General features: G+C 46.7%; 1 non-coding gene across 1 annotated transcript; it reads right to left on the minus strand.

The window, feature by feature from the left end:
* Nucleotides 1-4,131: 4,131 nt before the first annotated feature.
* On the minus strand, nt 4,132-4,262 carry LOC122230862. The gene has a single exon (XR_006207933.1). It is a non-coding gene; the product is annotated as a small nucleolar RNA SNORA72 (small nucleolar RNA).
* Between the last annotated feature and the right edge of the window lie 22,019 nt (nt 4,263-26,281).

The raw sequence follows: 26,281 nt of genomic DNA on the forward strand, positions 1-26,281 counted from the left end.
CTCTGGAATTCTAAGGCAGCTCGGAATAATAAATATACTGTATGGTTGTTTCTTTCCTCCTTTTGTTAATGTTTATTTATTTTTGAGGGGGGGGGTGGGGTAGGAGCAGAGAGAGTGGGACAAAGGATCTGAAGCAGGCTCTGTGCTGACAGCAGCGAATCTGATGCGGGGCTCGAACCCACAAACAGTGAGATCATGCCCTGATCCAAATTTGGATGCTTAACCGACTGAGACACCCAGATGCCCCTGGCTGTTTTCTCCTTAATACATCTTTTTCTTTCTTTCTTTCTTTCTTTCTTTCTTTCTTTCTTTCTTTCTTTCTTTCTTTCTTTCTTTCATGTTTGTTTATTTTTGAGAGAGAGAGAGAGACAGATCACGAGTGGGGGAGGGGCAGAGAGACAGGGAGACAGAATCCGAAGCAGGCTCCAGGCTCTGAGCTGTCAGCACAGACCCCGATGCAGGGCTTGAACTCCAGAATGGTGAGATTATGACCTAGGCCAAAGTCAGATGCTTAACCAACTGAGCCACCCGGATGCCCCTTAATGCATGTTTTTCTTAACGTAAAGATTTATAAATAAAAAAGCATATATGGTAAAAAATATTAGATAAGAAATTATAGGTCTAGGGCAAAAGTATGAGTGTAGGACATGAAGTCAGAGAATGTGTTGTGGCGGGGAGGCAGTATGTCCACATGTGGTCCAAAAGTCCACATTGACTAAACTCAGCTTCCTAGCAATCAAAATACAAACCAGACTTCTTAATGTCCAAAGGTGCATTACGAAAGGCAGTTAGGGGCGCCTGGGTGGCTCAGTCGGTTAAGCGTCCGACTTCAGCTCAGGTCACGATCTCACAGTTTGTGGGTTCGAGCCCCGCGTCGGGCTCTGTGCTGACAGCTCGGAGCCTGGAGCCTGCTTCGGATTCTGTGTCTGTCTCGCTCCCTCTGCCCCTTCCCCGCTCGCGCTCTGTCTCTCTCTGTCTCTCAAAAATAAATAAACATTAAAATAAAAAAAGGCAGTGAAAAGCACTCTCATTTTGCTTCAGGTCTGACTTCTGCTCTAGACGATGGCTACTATCGTACTGGTTGTACGTGGGCTAACTTGCAATGGAATGGAAAAAGGGGCCAGCTTTCATTATTGCTTTTGTCCTTGCTGTAATAATAGTATATGCTCGTTATGGTGAACCTAAAAGACAGAAAAATAACAAAGCGGAGGAAAAAAATTCCCCCATAATCTTACAACCCAGAAACAACTACAGCTTACGCCTTGAAACTCCTAAATTCTTGAGGAGCAGTAAACGGCAAGGGGGCAGCGTTACTTCCGTTTTTGAGAAGATTGTAGAAACCACAGTCAGGCTGGGCTAGCCGGGTGGGGGGTGGGGGAGGGGGGGACCTTGTTTCTCACATGCTTGTGTTTCACGACCGTGTGAAAATCAGGCCGCCTATAGTTGCAGGATATGCCACAGACGCTGTCTTGACTTTGCAAAGCCCAGAATATGACTTGGGCCCGGGGGAAAAAAGATGCCAGATACGTCTTGTTCATTCTTTAGCAATCCTCAAGCTTCAGCCCTGGGTTGGCTAACTTTCTCCGTGTAGAGCCATGCAAAGTCACAGGCATCTGGCGACAGGCTGTTACCTGGAGCTTCTCTTACATTTCGTGGGTGTTAAATGCCTTGTGAATTTCCCTTCTCTCGTAGTCTTAAATTATCGTGAACATGAACTTTCCATCTTTCCTTTGAAACCTCAGACATCACAGTTATGTGACTTACTGGGTGTCCCTAGAAAACTAATCAAAACAAAACAAACACAAATTTATTTAGGTACAATTTGTTGGTGAAGGCAAGAACAGAAAGAGTCCAGGGGTAGCAAACCATGTTCAGAAAGCACAGGTTGTTTTCAGTTCACACCCTTCCTTCTTTCCTTCCTTCCTTCCTTCCTTCCTTCCTTCCTTCCTTCCACCCTTCCTTCCTCCCTCCCTCCCTCTCCACCCTTCCTTCCTCCCTCCCTCCCTCCCTCCTTCCCTTCCTTCCTTCCTTCCTTCCTTCCTTCTTTTCTTCCCTCTCTGGTTCATTTAACACATGTTTATTGAGCTTCTACTCCACACTGGGCCCTGTTTTGAACACAAGGAACAAGAACTCTGAGCTTGTGGAGTTTGCATTTTAATGGAAGTAACAAAGGACACCAAGGCCACCCAACAAACACAGCATCTCGTATCTCAGACCGTGCTGGATGTGCTACTGAGAGGTTGATGAGTCAGACTGGATTCTGTCCCAGGACGCTCTCCTTGGGTCTGCAGTCGTGGATTCTGTAGGAGCCCTTCTCTCTCTCTCTTCTGTCCTGGTGCTAGTGTTAGGTCCCGAGGTGACTGGAGTGGGCCCTCCGCGTGGAGAGTGGGGAAGCCCTGGCAGGAACTGAGGTGGCCCTTTGGCTGTGCCCAAGAAGTACTGACTCACACAGCTTTTTAAAGTCATTAGATCGAGGGAAACCCTAGATGGAGGAATTTGGGAAGTGTTCACCACGGGGCAGTTTCTTCTGACCTGCCTGAGGGTCTGACCCCCCAGCTTGGAGTTCCACCCCCACCCCTGACTTGGGGGAGCCTCCTGCCCTGCCTTGACCTTCCCCAGACATGCAGTCGGGAGGGCACTGTCACCTGCTGGCATTGTCCCAGTCAAATAAATACCCAGGACCCGGGGGAGAGCTGCAAATACTTCCTCACTCACCCCCGCAAGTGGTACAGGAGGATCTATGCAGAGGAAGCCCCAGAACCTCCCTGGACCATCTCAGACCCAGAGACACTCTTTGTTTCTCAAACGGACGTCACTCATATTGCTTTAGCCCTGGGGCGCCTGGGTGGCTCCGTCGGTTAAACGTCCGACTTCAGCTCAGGTCATGATCTTGCAGTCCATGAGTTCAAGCCCTGCGTCGGGCTCTGTGCTGACAGCTGGGAGCCTGGAGCCTGCTTCCGATTCTGCGTCTCCCTCTCTCTCTGCCCCTCCCCTGCCCATGCTCTGTCTGTCTGTCTCAAAAACAAACATGAAAAAAATGTTTTAAAAAAGTGAGTCAGTCCTAAAGCACTTTGACTCAATGAAGGTTATTCTAGGAAATACATCCAACACCTAAATTTGACTTCTCCAAGGATTGAAAGAGATGAATACATTTACTTTTTACCCCTCAACAAATATTTTTTTCAGCCAGTATTTATTGAACACTCACTTATGTGCCAGGCATTGCTCTAGACACTTCAGATACAGCCTGGAATAAAGCATTGTAGCTAAATTTAAACTTCAACACCCCCCCATACTTTAATAATTTAATCATTACAAACCAAAAAACAAAGAAACAAAAAGTCATTTGAAAAGGAAGTCAGACAAATGGGCAAAACTGATTACTGGAAATATGCTGCATTTCCTGACCCAGATACATGTTTTCATCCGCAGAAAGTGTATCTTTTCTTTTAAGTTTATTTATTTACTTTCGAGAGAGAGAAGGTGGGAGTGGGGCAGTGGCAGAGAGAGAGGGAAAGAGAGCGAATCCCAAGCAGGCTTCCTTCCACACTGTCAGGGGGGAGCCCGATGCAGGGCTCACCCCCACACACTGAACTGTGAGATCATGACCTGAGCGGAAGTTGGACGCTTAACCGACTGGGACATTCAGGCACCCCAAGAAAGTGTATCTTTAAAAAAAAAATTTTTTTTTAACGTTTATTTATTTTTGAGACAGAGCATGAACAGGGGAGGGGCAGAGAGAGAGGGAGACACAGAATCTGAAACAGGCTCCAGGCTCTGAGCTGTCAGCACAGAGCCCGACGTGGGGCTCGAACTCACGGACCGTGAGATCATGACCTGAGCCGAAGTCGGACGCTTAACCGACCGAGCCACCCAGGCACCCCGAAAGTGTATCTTTTAAAAAGGTGGGCACCCCTGTGCTTTGACTTCACAACACTCAGAAACAAGAACTATGGAATCAGTTTTTTTGGTTTTGGTTTTTGTTTTTCTTTAGTTTTACCATTCATTGAATTAGCAATGGTTAATCTTCAAAAGTTATCACGCTAGCTTTGCTGTCATTTCTCAAGGAGAATCAGAGACCTAGAGTCATAGACATTTCCAACATGAGATGCTTTGTATAAATCAGACTTGGTTCATCACCAGTATTGATAACACCAGAGCTAGGGAAAGAACTAGGTCTGAGGACACACGCACGGTCTTATATAGAGAATGTTTAGCCTGCCCTGATTATTACAAAATCAGAACAGCGAGAATATTTGTGGTCGCGAATCATTTTTTTGCGACGTCAATGAAATCAAGTCCAGTTACCTGTCCGACTTTCCAGGGCTCGCTAGAGTTTGGACCAAGACCAGGAAACGGGGGAAGGGCCCTCAGGCATTGAACCTGCTGTGAGCACAGCTGAGATGCTCATCCATCCACTCAAAGGGGGGTGGATCAGCCTGGGCTCCAGATCCTTCCTGGCAATGGCAATTAGATACTACCATCAGCCTCCTGCCACTCAGGGACGTGGCTCCCCCCAGTGCGGCCTGGGGCCAGGGGAAGGGAGGGCCCTTGTTCTTGACCTTTTTCTGCAAACGTTCCCCACCCCCATCTCCCACCCTCCAAAGAAACAACATTGACATCTCGGCAAACCCAAAACAGAAGACACTGTTTCTATTCCGCGAATTAAATTCCTCTTTAGTCCTTCACTTGAAAGCAGATCGGTCTCATTTCTAAGAATCAAAATAACAAAGCTTCTGCGCAACCTTGCTTTTAGAAATGGTTTGTCATTGGTAGGTAAAGGACCACACAGGTGACAATGGAAAAGAATAAGAAATGATGGTAATACCAATTAGGAGGGAAAAGTATGACTAGAAAGTGAAATGTGCTTTGTTGTTACTTTTCTTTTTTTAATGTTTACTTATTTCTTTTGAGTGGGGAGGAGCAGAGAGAGAGGGAAAGAGAGAATCCTTAGCAAGCTCCACACTGTTGGCACAGAGCCAGTGGGGGGCTGGATCTCACAAACCATGAGATCATGACCTGGGCGGAAATCAGGACCTATTGGTCAACCAACAGAGCCACTCAGGAGCCCCTGCTTTGTTGTTATTTAAAACAACAACAACAACAACAACAAAACCCCACAAAAAACTGCAATATAATAGCTGTTGCTTGCTCAGTATTTGGAGGTATAATAAAATCTTTTTTTTTATGTTTATTCATTTTTGAAAGACAGAGACAGAGCACAAGGACGGGTGGGGCAGAGAGAGAGGGGGACACAGAATCCCAAGCAGGCTCCAGGCTCCGAGCTGTCAGCACAGAGCCCAGCACTGGGCTTGAACTCCTGGACAGCGAGATCATGACCTGAGCTGAAGTCAGACGCTTAACTGACTGAGCCACCCAGGTGCCCCGTGGAGGTATAATAAAATCTTTTGTATAAAACAGCACCTAAAGTGGCGTCTGGGTGGCTCAGTCGGTTAAGCGTCCGACTCTTGATCTAGGCTCAGGTCAGGGTCTCACAGTTTGTGGGTTCGAGCCCTGCATCAGGCCAGTACAGAGCCTGCTTGGGATTCTCTCTCTCTCCCTCTCTGCCCCTCCCCTGCTTGTGCTTCCTCTCCCTCTCCCTCTCTTTCTCAAAAGGAATAAACAAACAAACTTAAAAAAAAAACAAACAGCACCTACGATAAAACATGTTTTCCTCTAGTATTTAATTGCCATTAGTCTTTTTTTTTTTTTTTTTTTTTTGTCTGTAAAGTTTCTATTTTGGACAATTTTAGATTTACAGAAGAGGCACAAAGATAGTACAGAGAGTTCTGTATGCTCCCCACCCTGTTTCAGTTTTCCTGAGGCTCTTACATTACAAAGGACATTTGTCAAAACCCAGAAATCAACACTGGTATCTTAATATCCCCTAAACCCCAAACTTTGTTTGGATTTCACCACTTGCCATGTAAATGTCTTTTCTCTGTTCCAGGATCTACTCCAGGATTCTTTTTTTGAAATGGCAGACTCAGGATTCCAAAAAGTGTAGAATTAATCGTGTATTATCCTATTGGTAGTATTGAAATCTAGACCTTCTAGTGTTGTTTGGATTTTAAAAATAAACCAAATCGAAAAGACAAAAAAAACTGGATTTGTCCCTTACAAACAAGAGCTTGCCAAGGGAGGAAATTTTTACTTTCCTTATAATCTTGACATCCTTTATGGTATTTTTTAAATGTTTATTTATTTATTTTTGAGGGAGAGAGAGAACGAGCAGGGGAAGGGCAGAGAGAGAGAGACAGAGAGGAAGAGAGAGAGAATCCCACACAGGCTCCTCACTGTCCGTGCAGAGCCCGACATGGGGCTCGATTCCACAACCTCAAGGTCATGACCTGAGCCAAAATCAGAGTCAGACTCAACCGACTGAGCCACCCAGGATCCCCCTTAACATCCTTTATTTTAAAATTGTTCACAATGAGGAAACTTTGGGGGTGACCAAAAGTTTGATTGTGGTGGTGTTTCATATATGTAAAAAAACTCATGAAAATGTACATTTGAAACATGCATAGCATAATGTATATCAGTCGTACCTCAATCAAGCAGCAAAAAAGAAAAAAATACTGTATGTCAAATCTAAGACCTTAAAATAGGGTTGCAAAATGCCTTGTCAATGATTGTCGAGACAGCAGATCAATCTATACGTTCCACGAGTCAAAGTCCACCTTTCAGAGAACCTCAATGAGAGGGAGTTTTAACTCTAAAGCTATTTTGCCCTTAATCTGAATCAGAAACCAGATCAGGACCCGTATATAAAATGGTTCCAAATCAGTGCTGGAGGCTCTGACCCCCTCAGGGAGTCCCAAGGCCTGGGGAGACTCCATTGTCACTTTGGGCCTGGGCATGCCAACAACCCGGTGATGTCATATACAAACTGGGGCTCGTCCTACTTGCGGGTCAAAGGTCACTGGAGCTGATAAGAAGAGAAAATATACCAAGAGCCCGGAATGGTCTCCACTGAGAAATGAATATGTCATACACCGGGCCGCCGAGGAAAGGTTTTAAAAAAAACAAATGTCACAGAATAAAATAACTAGATCACGGGAAAAGTAGTAGATGTCATACATGTCCACGATTATAATTTACAATGCCAAGATCCACAGAGCTCTGCAAATCACAGTTTTGGAACTCGCGGTCTGAATTAACATTCTCCAGGGGGCAACTCCAGAGCATGTGGTGTGTGAACAGGAGGCCCCCCAAAGAGTGCCGCTGTCCTCTGGAAAGGGAGGGGCCCCTGAGAAGGTGCCCAGGAGGTATGCGGTCGGCATGGGGCCCAGAGTCAGGTGCGGAGGTGGCCTGGGCTGATGGGTCACTTGGGGAAGGTAGAACTTTAGGAAAGGGAAGGGAGGGTCTGGGCTCTTCTTTGGAGAGGAGATGGGAGCCATGGCCTTGACGAGCTCTGGGACACTAAATGTGGGTGACCTGCCTTTGCCTCGGACTCCCCGCTGAACAGAGCCTGCCCTCCTGGAGGCAGTTCTACTAAAGCTGAGGAAAGGCCAGGTGACAAAGGAAGGCATGACTGCAGCCGGGGATGACCCCAAGTATGCTCAAGTTAACACAGCTTGGACTTCCTGATGCCGTGGTTAGGCAGGTACTTGGAAGCTGGGGTCAGCCACCAGGCTGGCTTAGGAGTGACAGAAAAGGGATCAACAGAGGGAAATTCGCTTTCCAGAATAATGTCTGTTTTTTTTTTTTAACATTTATTTATTTTAAAAAAAAATTTTTTTAACGTTTATTTATTTTTGAGACAGAGAGAGACAGAGCATGAACAGGGGAGGGGCAGAGAGAGAGGGAGACACAGAATCGGAAGCAGGCTCCAGGCTCTGAGCCATCAGCCCAGAGCCCAACGCGGGGCTCGAACTCACGGACCGTGAGATCGTGACCTGGGCGGAAGTCGGACGTCTAACCGACTGAGCCACCCAGGCGCCCCAACATTTATTTATTTTTGAGAGAGCCTGAGGCGGGGGAAAGGTAGAGAGAGGGAGACACAGATCTGAAGCAGTCTCCAGGCTCCAAAACGTCAGCACAGAACCCGCTGCGGGGCTCGAACACACGAACCGCGAGATCACGACCTGAGCTGAAGTCGAACCGGTAACCGATGGAACCACCCAGGCGCCCCCCCCCCCCCCCCCCCAGAATAATGTTTTTGGCTACCACGCTCAGCAGACCTCAGGCAAATTTATAGTCTGCTTGTAATCTGTACCCAACCCGCTGGGTGAAAATAGCCATCTGGTTCACATAATATTCGGTGCGATGTGGTTGATGTGAGAAGACACTTTTACCAGTGGTTAAAGCCCTTCCAATCTTTCACCCTTGACAGAGAAGACAAAGACACATGTGGTTATTATGTTATAACCACACAGTATCAAAGGTTACTTAGCTAAGTGTGAAAGTAACAGCAGGCCCCGTGAACATCAAGAAACTCAGGAAACTATTCCTCGAAGCCTTCTGGTCGCATCCCGCACGGCGGGCGGAAAAATCAGACAGATCAAGGTCGTGCACTCTTTCACGTGCTCGACAACCCTCCCGGGGGGGCTGAGACATCAGCCCCTGTCTCCTCCCGTAAACGAAAGGACACAAACAGCTCAGAGAACTTCCCGTCCACAGATATTAATTGAGAACGGATCAGCCACGTGACATTCCAAGGGGTGTAAACCGGTAACAGGATCCTGCAGCCGAGAGGAGACTGAGAGGGGGAACCGCAAAGAGGCCGAGGAGGAGGAAGGGCAAAAGCAGCTCTTAGACGGAGGGGGCTGGTCGGCAGGGTCAGCGGGGGCGGTACTGGAAGGGATGGGGGAGGCCGGACCAAAGCCCGGGGTGCGCTTGCTGGGGACAGCAGTGGCTTTTGGAGAGCAGTGCTGGGGGAGAAGCGGGCAGGGAAGCCGAAGCAAGTGGGATTAACCAGTGAGTGGGTGTGAAGAAGCCGAGAAAAGCGTGGTGAGGAAGCGTGGTGAGCTCAGGAAGTGGTGAGGCCAAAGGAAATTTGTGTCTCTGTAAGTTAGGGAGACCTGAGCACGTTTGTAGGTGAGGGGGAAGGTGCAGAGGCAGACGGCGTGACAGGCGATTGCCACGCTCTCTCTCTGTGTCCGTGCAGAGCACGTGGCTCGAGGCTGGGGCACATCAGAGCACCCGTGGGTCGGTGCTTGAGGACTGTTGTTTGACTTTTGTGTGTTTTACAATGAGAACATCTTTTTTTTTTTTTTTTTTTTTTTTAATGTTTATTTGTTTCTGAGAGGGGGCGGAGGGGCAGAGAGAGAGGGAGACACGGAATCCCGAAGCAGGCTCCAGGCTCCAAGCTGTCAGCACAGAACCCAACGCGGGGCTCGAACTCTCAAACAGTGGGATCATGACCTGAGCCGAAGTTGGACGCTTAACCGACTGAGCCACCCAGGCACCGAGAACATTTTTTTTTTTTTTTAATTAGGTAAACTGAATGCCCAATGTGGGGCTCAAACTTACCACCCCAAGATCAAGGGTCACATGCTCTACTGACTGAGCCAGCCAGGAGCCCCGTAATGAGAACATCTTAATATTTTATTTGTGGGGTTAAAAACAGCCAGGGGGCACCTGGGTGGCTCAGTTGGCTGAGTGTCCGACTCTTTTTTTTAAAAAAAGTGTTTTTTTAAGTGTTTATTTTTGAGAGAGAGAGACAGAGCGCGAGTGGGGGAGGGAAAGAGAGACAGAGGGGGACACAGAATCCAAAGCAGGCTCCAGGCTCCGAGCTGTCAGCACAGAGCCCCATGCAGGGCTCGAACCCAGGAACTGAGAGATCATGACCTGAGCCGAAATCGGACGCTTAACTGACTGAGCCACCCAGGCGCCCCCTGAAGTGTCCAACTCTTGATGTCGTCTCAGGTCATGATCTCACAGTGAGATCAAGCTCCACGCATGACACGCTGACATCATGGAGCCTGCTTAGGATTTTTTCTTGCCCTCTCTCTCTGCCCCTCCCGTGCTTACGGACTCTGTCTCTCAAAATAAATACATAAACGTTAAAAAAAAAAAAAAAGAAACCCCAGCCAGAACAAGCATTTGCTGAAGTCTGTCTCGTTCCCTGGAGGGGTTCGGGGAAAGTCTGAGCTCAGCTCAAACCTTCAACCAACGTAGTGACGACGCTATGATTATGCAGCCACCAAAGGAGAATACGGCTACGATCTGGATGACCCTTGAAACCCAGCTGAGTGAAAGAAGCCAGGCACAAAAGGTCACATGCTGCCTGCTTCCATTTATATCCAGAATAGGCTCATCCACAGAGACGGAAACCAGGTTGGCGGTTGCTGGACTCTGGGGGGAGAGCGGTGGGGAGTAACTACTTCATGAGTACAGGGACTTCCTTTTGGGGTGATAAGTGATAAAAATAGTTTGGAACTAGACGCAGGTGGTGATTGCACAACACCGTAAACGTGCTCAATGCCCCTGAACTGTGTTTATCTCAGTAATAATAAAAAAGCCAAAAGGGATGCCAGGACCTGCCCATTGCTGGATTCTGCGTCCCTCTCTGCAAGGATTTGTTATTCGGTGTCCTTGGCAACTGACGACAAGTCTTTAACACTTACTGGGCAGGTTACCTGTCCAGGTACAAGTCCCACGGTTGATTTCCTGTTGTCTGCCTCTGCCAATGGTGTGGCTAAAATGTCTCAGGGGCGCCTGGGTGGCTCAGTTGGTTAGGCATCTGACTTCGGCTCCCACGGTCCGCGGGTTCAAGCCCCGCATCGGGCTCTGTGCTGATAGCTCAGAACCTGGAGCCTGCTGCGGATTCTGTGTCTCCCTCTTTCTCTCTCATGCTTCGTCTCTCTGTCTCTCAAAGATGAATTAAAAAAAAAAATTAAAAAAATTAAAAAAAATAACTAAATACACCGTACCATGGTCTGCAGGGTGAACCACTATCTGGGTTTGCCAGGGACCAAGGCATTTCCTCAGAGAGGGGACTTTCGGTGCTGACAGCTGAGAAGTCCCAGATTAACTGGGATAGGTTGGTTGCCGGGTCTGGTGCTCTGATTAAAGAAGTCACGGGGCGCCTGGGTGGCGCAGTCGGTTAAGCGTCCGACTTCAGCCAGGTCACGATCTCACGGTCCGTGAGTTCGAGCCCCGAGTCGGGCTCTGGGCTGATGGCTCGGAGCCCAGAGCCTGTTTCCGATTCTGTGTCTCCCTCTCTCTCTGTCCCTCCCCCGTTCATGTTCTGTCTCTCTCTGTCCCAAAAATAAAATAAACGTTGAAAAAAAAAAAAAATTTAAAGAAGTCACATGGGGGGGGGGGTGCCTGAGGGGCTCAGTCAGTGGAGCAGGTGACACTCTGGCTTTTTTTTTTTTTAAGTTTATTTATTTATTTCAAGAGAAAGAGAGAGGCAGAGAGAGAGAGAGAATCCCAAGCAGGCTCCACACTGTCCGCGCAGAGCCCAACGTGGGACTTGAACTCACAAACCGTGAGATCGTGACCTGAGCCCAAATCAAGACTCAGGCACTTAACTGACTGAGCCACCCAGGCGCCCCGGAGCACGTGACTCTTAATCTCAAGGTCATGAGTTCAAGCCCTACATTGGGGGTAGAGATTACTAAAAGATAAACTTAAAAAAAAAAAAGAGTCGTGCAGAAGCAAAGGCCTGCCCAGTCTTGGGGGACAATCTCAGACTCTCTCAGCCTGATACGGTCTTCCCTCTCAGCCACGCTGCAGGTGACAGAGATGTGTCACATGACTCCTGTGTGCCAGGGGAGGAGGCTGGATCTTCAGACTGCTGAAGGTGGAACCCCCCCCTCCTTGATCAGGAGCTGTGAGAAACTTCTCCCTCTGGAGGAGAAATTGGAATCCCTTGGAGGGTCCTGGGGGGTTGAAGCTAACCTCATGGCTGGCTCCTTAAATTGCATAGATGCGGGGCGCCTGGGTGGCTTGGGTGGTTAAGCCCCTGACTCTTGATCTAGCTAAGGTCGTGATCTCGCCATTCCTTAGATCACACCCCAGGTTGGGGCTCTGTGCTGACAGTGCAGAACCTGCTCGGGATTCTCTCTCTCTCTCTCTCTCTCTCTCAAAATAAATAAGTAAATCTTAAAAAAAAGTTGCATAGATGCAAGGCGATTTTCCTAGGATTAAGTCGATGGCAGTGGTGGGAACTTGGCAGGACCCTTTTGTCTGGACAGGGTCCTGGGGCTTAGATGCAGTCGGTGGGGGAAATTCGGAGACGCCTCAACCTGGCAATGCAAATAGATAATTTACAGAGAAGCAAAGGAGGCTTCTAGAGAGAGTGACTGGGACTCTCTACTCCTCTGCTTTGAAGTTCAGTGTTACTGGGGGGTGCATCTGGACGGATCGGGGGAAGGCGAGCTTGACTGAGGCTGGTGGAAGAAAGAACAGTAGGGACCCCCAATTCAGCCTAAGAGCCCGGTGTCTGAAGGGCTTAGGACCTGACCTGAAGGGCTTGGGATCTGAACTGTGGGCCCGGTTCCGAAGTCATCTGGGAGGAGCGTTAGCCTGTGAGGGACTTGGCCGTCAATGAAATATGGGGTGCCTTCAGGAAGTGTCTGCATGGGCGTCAGAAGTGAGCAGCTAAAACACTGGTCATAACAGCCCCAAAGTGGAAACCACCCAAATGTCCAACAACTTATGAATGGACAAACAAACCGTGATATACCCGCGTCACAGAAATTTTTGTAGCAGTTAAAAAAAAAAGAGGCGCCCACACGTGCTACCACGCGGACGAGCCTTGAAAACCCTGTGCTAAATGAAAGAAATCTGTCACAGAAGGTCAACACATTCAGTGATTCTGTCTGTGAAATGTCCAGAATAGGGAAACCCATAGACAGAGAACAGAGCACTAGATGCCAGGGGCCAGAAGGCAGGAAATGGGGAGTGGCTACTAATGGGTACAGAATATCACTTTCAGGGTCGTCCAGTCCACCAAGGTGTCCTCGAGGGTCATGCTGTTGGATCCATCCCTGCGGGCCCATTATCCATCAGCTTTGTTTATGCCTCAGCAACTCGGCACGAAGTCTCCGAGGCAGGAGGAGGGTTTTGATTTCCTGTCTCTTGGTAAGGTTCTGTTTGCCATCCTGTTATGTGACGTGGAGCCAGTCACGGCTGGGGGCGTAGGAGGCCCACACACGGCCCAGCCCGGGGCTCACGGTTCTGGCTGCACTTTACAAACACCTACATGTGCTTCCAGACTGCGATCCTCGCAGGCTTGTCCCCGGAGCCTCTGGGTCCACTGGGGAGGGGGGCGTGTGTCCGCTGGGACCCTCCCCCCCAGCCTCCTTGACCACGCAGCCAGGGTGAGGGCCTCTCTTCTACAGGAAAAGATATTACACAGTAGATCTTAGAGCATCCAGACAAAACGGGAGGGAAGAGTGTTATAAAGATGTGGCAGATGGTTAATTAATACCATTAATTTCCAGGATGTCTGACCCTTTTTGAGATTTGCAGCTTGTGATTTTATTCTCTCATCCCACACATATTCACTTTCGTACCCGACTTTGTGTTCTTTTTCTTAAAGAGGGCCGCCCTGCATTGTTTAAGGTTTATGCCACAGAAGGCGTGGATCTGTCTCTTGGCCAAAGGCTCATTCAGGCTCAGGTAAACATTCTGGTACGAATACTTCAAACAAACAAAGAAAAATTTTAGTAGGTTTCACGCCCAGCACAGATCCCAATGCGGGGCTTGAACCCATGACCCTGAGATCAAGACCTGAGGTGAGGTCAAGAGTTGGATGCTCAACCGACTGAGTCACCCAGGCGCCTCTTGATAAGAATACCTCATAGTTTTACGTCACTGCCTCTGCAATGTTGGGTGTCTCCCATTTAGTGGCGCATCATTTAAGGTGGGACAGTTGGGTCTGACCATCGTAAAGGCCCATGTTCCCCATTGCAGGTCATTAAGCAATCAATGAAGTTGGTATGTTGTCACCGTGCAACTATTCTGTCCCCCAACTTTTCATGAGTGACTTTTACATCCGCTGATGAGCCTTTCCTGAATCCGTGATTCTGCGGGGAGTTGCAACCTGCAAATTTTACTACTCGTTCGTTAATTTTGCCTTTATTGGCAGAATTCTTCTCTGAAGAAAGCCGTCCCTCATAAACGTCACAGGTAGTTTTAACATCAGCAGATCCCAGTCCAACAGACTCATTTGCAGGTGAGAAATGCTGAGGTTCAGGGCGGTGAAAAGATTTGCTTAAAATCACAGTCCCTAGCAATAAGAGCCTCCATTTTTTTTAAGTACCCAAAGAAAAATCTTATTCCTGAAACAACTCTGAAACACCAGAGTAGAGCGCCACAAACTGTCACTGTTTTATCACACCTGTCAACAGTTCCTAAAATAAGACACAGCTTGGGAAATGGGAACGGGCTTTGGGAAACATTAGAAGCCTGCCTTTCCATTTCAGCCAGGAACTAAATTAGTTCCCTGTTCTCTCATGGCTCTAGAAGTTCTGGCTAGTAAGAAATTAAAGAGTTATTATCAGAAATAAGAATACAAAACTACCACTCTTTGTATATAGTATAATAGTTGTTCTAGAATAGCAGTTCTCAAGCCTTTTGGTCTCGGGACCCCTTTACCAAATTCTTACAATTTACTGAGGACCCCAAATAGCTTTTGTCTATCTCTGTCTATAATGTGTATTTATTTTTGAGATGGAGAGAGAGCATGAGCAGTGAAGGGGCAGAGAGAGAGGGAGACGCAGAATCTGAAGCAGATTTCAGGATCTAAACTGTCAGCACAGAGCCCGACGAGGGTCTTGAACTCGTCAACTGCGAGATCATGACCTGAGCCGAAGTCAGACGCTCAACCGACTGAGCCACCCAGGCGCCCCTGTCTATCTCTATCTATAATAGACAGAGATAGAGATATTTATCATACTAGAAATTAAGACTGAGAAAAATATTTAAAAAAATTTTTTTAAGTTTATTTATTTTTGACACAGAGAGAGAGGGAGCATGAGCTAGGGAGGGGCAGAGAGAGAGGGAGACACAGAATCTGAAGCAGGTTCCAGGCTCAGAGATGTCAGCACAGAGCCCGACGCGGGGCCTGAACTCACGAACTGTGAGACCATGACCTGGGCCAAAGTTTAACTGACTGAGCCACCCAGGCACCCCTGAGAAAAATATTTTAAATATTTGCTTATTAGTTCAAAAGTAACAAACCGATTACATGTCCATGCAACTTTTTAAAATATTACATTTTCTCACACAAAACAAGCATTCGGTGTGAAAAGTGCTTTTCTTTTGCAACTATGTAAATCCTTTTAACCTTTGGTCTACATTGGCAGGCTCTGCACTCAGCGGGTGCAATATGACACAACGCAGTTGCTGGAAAAGTCTACTGCACACTTGTGAGTGAATAAGAGTGAAAAAGGCAAGTAACTTTTTGGTATTATTATGAAATCAGCTTTGACCTTGAAGACTCCCGAAAGGATTTCCAGGGACACGCTCTGAGAGCTGCTTTTCTCGAGAGGCTCAGCTACAAGTTTTACTAGTACAAGCTGCCTTGGTAAGGTGGCTGGATAAATGATAAATATATGAAAACGAGTCGTTTTCCCGTACACCAGCATCTCTGGAATGCCCCACCTCCTCTCGTGTGTGTGTGTATCTGTGTGTGTGTGTCCATTGTGTTACCTTTACAGCATATCTGAAATCTCAACAATCCAGATGTTCTTTTGACTTGTGTTGCTGAGGGGCCAGGCTTTCCAAGGGTTTCTTTTCCCTAGCCATTCCTTCAAGAACATCTGGATGGGGAAAGAAGGGCAGGCAGGATGGGAAGGCAGAAAAGGAGGGTGCCCGCATATCATCAGAGCCGCACCTGCTGCATGTAGCCCTTCTGTGTGATGGGGCCCCTCCCTTCCGGTCGTCTCCCTTAACTGAGCTGCTCACATCCCACACCTCTTGGCCAGGCCTTACAGAGAGGATCCCATAGTCTCTCTGGGCTGGTAGATCTTCCCACGCCTCCAGAGCACTGGTGGAAGCAGGTTATTGGTAGAGGTTGGCCCATGTGAAGGTCAGGAGGGGCACGTTCTTCGTTTTCAGAACCTGTCACCTTCTCCGTCACCCTGGCCCACTCGCCAGACCACTGTGTTCGTGGAGCGTTTCTGAAAAGGGCAGTGCTTTCTCTGCCTCCAGTTTGGCTCCCTTCCAGGAGCTGCCATCTGAGGGTAGGGTCTATACAGTTGGGTCCTGGGGCTTCGTAGGTGTGACCCCGTCCTCACACGGTTCAGAGCCTTTCTGAAGGGCAGCTAAGCAAGCCATGGCCTTGGCCTACTGAGCCTCATTTCCCACCTGTCAAAAGACTGCGGTGTGCAGTCAGGCCAGGAAGGTGGGAGACTCTCAATAGGATGGGAACAAGAAGATCCCCCTTATCTTAAAAAACAGTAGGAAACATCGGAAAGGCTGGAGAAGTAGACAAGTCAGCAGTGCCAGAAAGGCAGGAGGAGAATCGGGAAAGGGCAGCCTGTGGTGGGGATGTCCTTCTGAGCATGAAGGGAGTCTCAGTCCTTTCCAGGGGCTGAGTGACTTCATGGCTAAATCTAAAGGGTGCTTTTTTAGCCCCTTGCTTCCCAAAGCTGTCAGCATTCTCAGGGTCACCCAAATTTATAAGAAAAACCCTATTACCTTTGTGAACAGAAGCAAAACTGTTTTTTTTTTTAAAGATTTTTAAAAAAAATTTTATGTTTGTTATCTCTGCATCTAACATGGGGCCTGAACTCACAACCCCAAGATCAAAAGTTTTACATGCCACCGACTGAGCCAGCTGTTTGTTTGTTTTTTTTTTTGTTTTTGTTTTTTTTTTTAATTTTTTTTAACGTTTATTTATTTTTGAGACAGAGAGAGACAGAGCATGAACAGGGGAGGGGCAGAGAGAGAGGGAGACACAGAATCTGAAACAGGCTCCAGGCTCTGAGCAGTCAGCACAGAGCCCGACGCGGGGCTCGAACTCACGGACCGTGAGATCATGACCTGAGCCGAAGTCGGCCGCTCAACCGACTGAGCCACCCAGGAGCCCCTGTTTGTTTGTTTTTTGAAAGATAATTTTCGATTGCCTGTCAGGATTTTGTCCACAGTACTAAGTATTGTCTGCAGTATCCAAATACTTTCGAGGACTATTTTCCAAGTGTTACCGTACTTATGTTGCAATACTGTAGAGCCTGGTTTTGTCTCAACCCTGGAATTCTCTCTCATTTGGATGTTCTTCATGAAACAGAAATGTACTTGCATGTGATACTTCATTTCTTGCCCAGTTTATTTTTAAAACATAGCTTCATCAAGTATAACTTATATACAACAGAACCCCCATCTTTTTAAAAAATGTTTATTCGGTTTTTAGAGACGGAGAGAGACAGAGCATGAGTCGGGAGGGGCAGAGACAGAGGGGGAGACACAGAATCTGAAGCAGGTGCCAGGCCCTGAGCTGTCAGCACAGAGTCCGATGTGGGGCTCCAACCCACGGACTGCGAAATCATGACCTGAGCCGAAGTCAGACACTTAACCGACGGAGTCACCCAGGCGCCCTGCCACCCATCTTAAGTGTTTTCAATTCAATAATTCTTAGTAATTTTACAGAGTTGTGCAACCATTATAACAATCTAGAACATTTGCCAATTTTTGTTTAACTCTTAAAAACACCTTAAGTGCAATTAGCATTCGAGAAAATATGGGTGTCTATTAAAAAAAAAACAAACCTAGAATTTGAAAGTATTTTTAAAGTAGTGTGTTTTTCTTTTACAGTGGCAATAGGCTAACCTAGCCAATTAAACTCTTATTTGAATAAATCAATCAACCATTCAATAATTCATCAAACATCACACGATGGTTAATTTTATGTGCCAACTTGGTTAGGGATAGTATCCAGATATTTGGCCAAACATCTGGATGTCTCAATAAAATATTTATTTATTTATTTTTATTTTATTTTTTAATGTTTATTTTTGGGAGAGAGAGACAGAGCATGAGTGGGGGAGGGGCAGAGAAAGAGGGAGACACAGAATTCAAAGCAGGCTTCAGGCTCTGAGCTGTCAGCACAGAGCCTGATGCAGGGATCGAACCCACAAACCACAAGATCATGATGTGAGCCGGAAGCCTAACTGACTAAACCACCCAGGCGCCCCAGTAAATATATTTTTTAGATGTGCCCTAATCTCCTCTTCTCATAAAGACACCAATTATATTGGATTAGGTCTCACCCCAGTGACCTATTTTATCTTCGTTACCTCTGTAAAGGATCTGTCTGCAAATACAGTCACATTTTGAGACACTGGAGGTTAGGACTTCAACATCTAAATTTCTAGAAGGGAGAGGAGAAACGCGATTCAGCCCATAACAGATGGAAAGTGAGTCTAATTGGCTGGCCTCCTTTAAACTTCTTTAATTTATTTTTCCTCTGGAGACATTCATTTGGAAAAAAAAAAATAAGTTTTACCCAATGTCTTAGTCAGTTTGGCTGATACAGAAAAAATATCATAGACTGTGTGGCTTATAAACAACAGAAATATATTTCTCCTGGGGTGCGTGGGTGGCTCAGTCGGTTAAGTGTCCGACTTCAGCTCGGGTCATGATCTCGCGGTCTGTGGGTTCGAGCCCTGCGTTGGGCTCTGTGCTGATGTCTCAGAGCCTGGACCCCGCTTTGGATTCTGTGTCTCCCTCTCTCTCTGCCTCTCACCACTCACACTCTGTCTCTCGCTCTCAAAAATAAAACAAACATTAAAAAAAAAAAGACGAAATATATTTTTCTCACAGTTCTGGAGGCTGGAAGCCCAAGATCAGGGGGTCAGGGAGGTTGACCTCTGGTGAGAGCCCTCTTGTCCTTCTTGTGTCTTCACATGGAAGACAGCAAAGAGAAGCAAGCTCTCTGGTGACTCTTACAGGGGCACCGATCCCATTGATGACACCTCCACCCTTGTGACCTCATCTAACTCTTTTATTACTTCCCCAAAGCCCCACTTCTCATAATATCACATGGGGAGTAGGATCTCAACGTATAAATTTGGAAGGGGGGGGGACACAATCTTTCAGTCCACAACACCCAGATTGGAAAGTCAAATGTTAATTTTTCATAACGTGAGATCATTAAGGGTTTGAGTTAACATTCTTATCCACGTGACGATGCCTGGAGCATGATGGTGGCCATGGCTGGCTATGCGTGCTCAGGTTTTCAGAGGTATGAAGTAAACCGAAATCACCGTAAAGAGGGTTAGCTTTCCTCACCTGATGCATCCTTCCCTACATGTTGTTCTGAGTAAAGTCACGTCAAGTCAACAAACAAGCGTACTACATTTAGCTTTTCTTAACACTTTGTAATTTAGTGAATAAATCATTCATTTGGCTCTTCGTTCATTTAACTATAAACTGTTATTGAGCACCTGCTATGTGCCAGGTGCTTTCTAAGCACTGAGGAAACCACAGGGACCAGAAGAGATTAAAAGAAAAGGAAACAAAAATTCCTGCCCTTCTGAAACTTACGTTCTAGTGGGGAAGGCAGAAAATAGACAAGAAAAGAAAGAAATAGAGAGAGAGAGAGACAAAGGAAGGAGGGGAGAAAGGAAAAGAAAAAAGAAAATATATAATATATAAAACATTTATTTAAAAAATTTTTTTTTTTTAATTTTTTTTTCAAAATTTTTTATTTATTTTTGGGACAGAGAGAGACAGAGCATGAACGGGGGAGGGGCAGAGAGAGAGAGGGAGACACAGAATCGGAAACAGGCTCCAGGCTCCGAGCCATCAGCCCAGAGCCTGACGCGGGGCTCGAACTCACGGACCGCGAGATCGTGACCTGGCTGAAGTCGGACGCTTAACCGACTGCGCCACCCAGGCGCCCCTAAAAAATTTTTAATGTTTATTTTTGAGAGAGACAGAGACAGAGACAGAGCATGAATGGGGGAGTGGCAGGGAGACCCAGAATCCGAAGCAGGCTCCAGGCTCCGAGCTGTCAGCACAGAGCCCGACACAGAGCTTGAACTCACGAACCTCGAGATCACGACCTGAGCCGAAGTTGGATGCTTAACCGACTGAGCCCCCCAGGTGCCCCTAAAATATTTTTTTTTTCTAAGGAGAAAAATAAAAGGGAAGGGGTTAGGAAATGTGTGTTGGGGGGGAAGGGGGATGGGCGAGACAGAACGAGCAGGACAGGCATCCCTGAGAAAATAACATTTGAGTAAAAACCCGGAGGAAGTGAATATGTGAGTCACAGGGATAAGCATGGGAGAAATGCATTCCAGGCAGAGCAATTAGCAAGTGCAAAGGCCCTGAGGCAGGAATATGCCTAAGGTCCTTGAGGAAGAGCAAGGAAGCCAGTGTGACTGGAGAGGAGGGAGCAAGCGGGAGATGAAGTCAGAGAGGCGATGAGGTGCCTCACAGATCACTGGAACGATTTGAGGTTTTACTTTGAGAGGGGAGCCACGGAAGAGTTTGGGATCAAAGAGCAGTGTGATCTGGCTTACGTTGCCAAAGGGTCACCTAAAGTGACTGAGAAGACACAAGCGCTGAAGGAAGAAGGACGACCTTCTGGGAAGTGATCGTAATCAGCCATGAGGAGCTGATGGTGGTCTGGGCCAGGGTGGTCACGGTGGAGGTGGTAAAAGGGGTCCAATTCAAGGTATTTTGAAGATAGGACGGACAGAACTGCCCAACGGGTAGAATGTGAGACGAGAGAGAGAGCGAGGAATCCAGGGTGGCACGAGGGTTTTGGCCTCAGCACCTGGAAGAAAGGAGTTGCCATTGGTTGTGGTGGGGAAGGCTAAAGGTGGGCAGGGTCGATGTGGCCCCATCAGCATCAGCAGCTCTCATTTCGTAGCCGAAGGCTTCTTGTTTTCTAAAGATAATGTGTCCTGGGGCACCTGGGTGGCTCAGCCAGTTGGGCGGCAGACTTCGGCTCAGGTCATGATCTCATGTCTGTGACTCCGTGAGTTCGAGCCCAGTGCCGGGCTCTGGGCTGACGACTTGGAGCCCGGAGCCTGCTTTGAGTTCTGTGTCTCCGTCTCTCTCTCTGCCCCTCACCACCACCCCCTCAAAAATAAATAAACATTAAAAAAAAAAAAGATAATGTAGCTAAAGCACATAATTCTAGAATCTTCTAGATAACCCTGCTCCTAAGAATCGTTCTAGAAATTATAGATCCATCAGTGCTTATTTTAGTAACATCTCTGTGACACTGGTAAGAGCCTGCCAATTTCACATTTATTAAGATATGATGTACGATAACGAGGCGAAATTAATGAGAGCTAATACTAGCTGAGCACTTCTTGGATTTTAGGCGCAGAGAGGTTAAGCTGTCTGCCCAAGTGCACACAGCCAGCAGGGGTTGGAGCTGGAGTCTGAAGTCTCTAGCCCTTTGAAACACGGGTTAGCGCCTAACTGCAAAACTGAACATCGTACTACATCAGAAAGAAGTGCTTGACGATAATTCTAAATTACTTACTCCCACGCTCCAGGATGGGAAACCCAATAAACTATTGAATTTTTCTTATGGCAGTTAAGTTCTTGCTTTTTAAGTTCTACACTTGGCAAAACAAGTGACCCTACGTTAGAGGAAGTATAACTAGACACTGCATGCTTAGTCAAGGGGGAATTTTCGAAAAAACAGACACGATACATTTGAGGAAGTGGGTAACGGGCTTTCAGGGCCAACAGGAGACCAATGAAGAATCAGAGAAATTTGCACTTCTCCATAATAATTGTTTAAAACCAAAGGAACAGCCCAACAGCATTGCACACCCTACATTTGTAATCAGTCTAAGTCAGTGATGCTTGAACGTGGTAGTGAAGAGATCGGCACGGTGTAGGAGGCAAATGCACAAGACAGGGGCTCCTAGGACGAACGCATGCACCTTTTTTTTTTTTTTTTTGCAACTTCCTTTCCCTGAAATGACAAACAGCAACAGAACTGGGAAGGCCCAGGCTTCAGTTCACATACTTATTCTTGATGATTATCATCCTAAAGATGTGCATTACAGGACGTGCATACCAGTCTCAGCTGGTACAGGGCCAGTTACAGAAGGAAGGTTTAGGGCATAATCCCAGTATAGAGGAAAATGAATACGCAAGACAAATGCTTCATTTCCAATTCTTCTCTTTAATTTTTTTTTTAAGAAAATATTTATTTGAGAGAGAGGGAGCATGTGAGTGGGGGAAGGGCAGAGAGAGGGGGGGAACAGAGGATCCGAAATGGGTTCCGTGCTGATTCGGGGCTCGAACTCGCGAACCGTCAGATCACGACCTGAGCTGAAGTTGGATGCTCAACCGACCGAGCCACCCAGGCGTCCCTCCAATCTTCTCTCATTTTTTTTTTTTAATGTTTTTTATTTTTGAGACAGAGAGAGACAGAGCATGAGCAGAGAAGGGGCAGAGAGAGAGGGAGACACAGAATCTGAAGCAGGCTCCAGGCTCTGAGCTATCAGCACAGAGCCCCAAGCGGGGCTTGAACTCACACACTGCGAGATCATGACCTGAGCCGAAGTCGGACGCTCAACCGACTGAGCCACTCAGGCGCCCCTCCAATCTTCTCTTTAAAAAAGCAACAACAACTTCATTTATGACTTTCCAACCAGTTGTGATTTTAATGCAATCACATGAATCCTTCCTGGTCAAGATAAGCATGTACTAGAACCACATAAGTAATTGATAATTTAAGATAGATTCTCCCAACTTCTAAGCCTACGGATTTGTCGACCACACCACGTAGGCCTGGCCAGCTTGTCTGCTCAGCATGCGATAAGGTTGCTGGACAGAGTTCTCATCTGTAGGCTCTGTGTGGGGGACAAATCCTCCCTGACGCTTGTTCTTGGCAGAATTCAGTTCCCTGACGTTATAGGACCGAGGACCTGAATTTACACGCTGACTACCCACTATCAGCCAGTGGCTGCTCACCTGAACTCCTTGCCCGTGGCTCTCTCCATCTTCAAGCCACCCCAGCAAACAGCGTGTGGGATCCTCATGCTTCAGATTTCTGACTTCCTCTTCTGAGATGAGCCAGAGAAAACTCTTTGCTTTTCAAGGGCTCATGTGATCAGATTAGGCCCACCAGAGTAATGTCCTTCTCTCAAGTCAACTGTGCTATATAAAATATAACCTAATCATGAGAGTAAAATCTATTATCTTCACTATCCTGGGGATTATACAAACCGTGCACGCCAGGCGTGGGGGTATTGGACACCTCCTCTGAATTCTGCCCACCGCACCCAGCTCCAAGAATTATCAACCCGTGGCCCATCTTGTTCATCTTGTTGCAGAACGGTTCCCCCAGAAGCAGGCTCTGAGATGAAGGTTAGTTGCAGGAAGCTTAGCGGGAGTGCTGGCAGGATCTACTCTGCACGGGAGGGGAAGGAAAAGGGGTGCTGAAGCGGAAATGGCCCTTCAGAGGCGTTCCAAGACCCCTACATGGCCAAGACCCTGGATGTGGGCTGCCCCAGGCAGGGGTTCACTGAGGGCTCTCCCTGAAGTCACAGCTGTTGGCAGGGTATCTCTTGGCAACACTTGGGTAGGTGAGGAAATAAACTTTGCACTTCTGATGGGTGCATCACCCTGAAGTCGATTGAAGATGTCATATTCTGTCATCTATAAACATTGCAGTGTTGCTTCACCTGTAAGCATTTCGGTGTGTGTCCTTGTAAGCAACAAGTTAGGAGCCCCCAGAAAAGAAAGGAAGACGAGACATAGCTTTAGTGGCACCAGAGAAGTCATTTTAGACCCCCACCTCTTTCCCCCTCCTCTCTACGTGATCTGTGCCCTACTTGTCCAACCAAATTCTACTTCCTGCAGAACTTCCTAGGAGGTGTGAGAGTGACCAAGAAATGCAAACACCCCAGTAGTTAAGGATTTTAAGGGAATGAAGGGAATGTAAAACCTAACAGTCTCTTCCAAGCCTGGAAAACAGCCTAACCAGATAAGAGGCCAATGCCGTTTCAAAAGTAAGCAGGGCCCTGCGTTCCTTACCCAAGATCACGAGCCCGAGACCCAGTCCAGTTTATCTGCCTCTCTCCGAGCAGGCTCATAGCCCCTTCCCCTAGTCTGACAGTCACCTGGGCTTCATTATGATGTTAAAATCATCATGATGTTAAAACCCAAGGAGGAGCACAAACCTCATTAGCGGCACAGGATGTATATTTCCTAAGGCGCATGAATGACTTTATGCCCACCTCTACAGTGACAATACTTTGTGGAGTATGCATCCTAACCCTAAAGAAAAGGAACCCACTCGCCCTGTTCAGGGAGTCGAGGCTTTGTAAATTTTTCCCAGTGATCTCCTTATTTCCTGCAAAGTGTCCTTTGTATGGCAATTCCGCCTGGTGTAGTCTTTACCTGGAACTCACCAAGGAGCGAACTCCCGGTTATGTCTTCAAAATACAAGGAACCATGATGTCATGACCTCACCCAAAATGAGTTAGTGTCCCATATTATAAAAATACAGCTAGCGCTAAAACTTTTTTGTGTCTCATATATGTCACCATCTCCCTGTTTTTCTGTGTTTCTCCTTCTCTGAAGTTTGCTTGTTTAAATCAAAATGGAAAAGGGATCAAGTCTCTTTTTCCTTGCACCTGAGTTGTTAATGAAACCAGATCGATTGCTCACGGTCTGGGTTTTGCATCCGTATGCCATCCTCTGGCATGTTTCGTTTCTTGTACGTTGGTGATCGGAGATCGGATCGAAGGTTCGATCAGATGAGGATTGATGTTTTGGCAAGTCTGCTCCAAAGACGGTGACGCATTCCTCTATTGTGAGGTGCATGATGTTGGGTAGTGTCTTTTCTTTTGGGGTGTTAGCAGCTTTTGATGCTTAACATCTGAATGGAAAGGTGTTTTTTTTTTTTTGTTTGTTTTTAAGTAATCTCTACACCAAGCATGAGGCTCGAACTCGCAACCCTGAGATCAGGAGTCGCACACTCTTCCAACAGAGCCAGACCCTGAAGTGAAATAATTTTTGATGAAAATTCACTAAGTGGCTTCTGACCTATAACTCAGAAGGAATTCAAAGACTCAAGCGGCAGTGACTCAGCAAAACTCCTATGAGGAGTTTCTTCTCATTGCAAAACTTCACCTCCTAATACTGAAAACAAGATCGGCGATGTCTCCATCAGGCAAGAAGTAACATATGTTCACACATACCTGCACTAATGGAAGGAAGAGGCTCCGTCCATTTCCTCAAGAGATGCATTTCTTTTTTTTTTTAATGTTTATTTTATTTTGAGGGGTGGGGGCAGAGAGAGAGAGAGAGAGAGAGAGAGAGAGAGAGAGAATCCCAAGAAGGCTCCACGCTGTCAGCACAGAGCCCAGTGTGGGGCTCAATCCCATGAACTGTGAGTGAAATCAAGAGTCAGAGTCTTTTTTTAAAAAGTATTTTATTTTGGGGGCGTGTGGGTGGCTCAGTCGGTTGAGCATATTATCAGCTGGTTTCTCAGTTGTGAGGTCTTTTTTTTTAACAGTTAGACACTATGGTCATAGAAACTTTGGAAAGAAATGTGTCCATCTGTATACTTTTTTGTTGCAAAGATGGATAGGGAATCAAGAAATCTGTTACATTAAGATAAACGCCTCTGGGGCACCCGGTAGCTCAGTTGGTTAAGTGGCCAACTCTTCCTTTTGGCTCAGGTTATGATCTCATGGCTCATGAGTTCAAGCCCAAGTTTTGGGCTCTATGATTACAGTGTAGAGCCTGTTTGGGATTCTCTGTTTCCCTCTCCCTGTTCCTTCCCTGCATTTTCTGTCTCTCAAAAATAAATAAATACACTTAAAATTTTTTTTTAAAAAGAAGCCTTTTTTGTAATTTCAGAGTAGGTGATGGCGGGCGTCAATTGCTTCTGCATTAGATTCCACTGGATATATTTATAAAAGTGAGAAAGCAAGTTTGCTTTTAATGTTAATTTTTCCATCTTACCGGAAAGTGCGTCCTTTGCAACTATTTCAACTTACTATTTTAGATGTCCCTTAAAATGTGTGAGGTAGGACAAATTCCTTTTAGGGGATACACAGGCAAAATGTTTATTTATTTATTTATTTATTTAATATATGAAATTTATTGTCAAATTGGTTCCCATTCAACACCCAGTGCTCATCCCAAAAGGTGCCCTCCTTGATACCCATCCCCCACCCTCCCCTCCCTCCCACCCCGCATCAACCTTCAGTTTGTTCTCAGTTTTTAACCGTCTCTTATGCTTTGGCTCTCTCCCACTCTAACCTCTTTTTTTTTTTTTTTTTTTTCCTTCCCCTCCCCCACGGGTTTCTGTTAAGTTTCTCAGGATCCACATAAGAGTGAAACCATATGGTATCTGTCTTTCTCTGTATGGCTTATTTCACTTAGCATCACA

Source organism: Panthera tigris, chromosome C2 (assembly GCF_018350195.1).
Source record: "Panthera tigris isolate Pti1 chromosome C2, P.tigris_Pti1_mat1.1, whole genome shotgun sequence".
Taxonomy (NCBI): domain Eukaryota; kingdom Metazoa; phylum Chordata; class Mammalia; order Carnivora; family Felidae; genus Panthera; species Panthera tigris.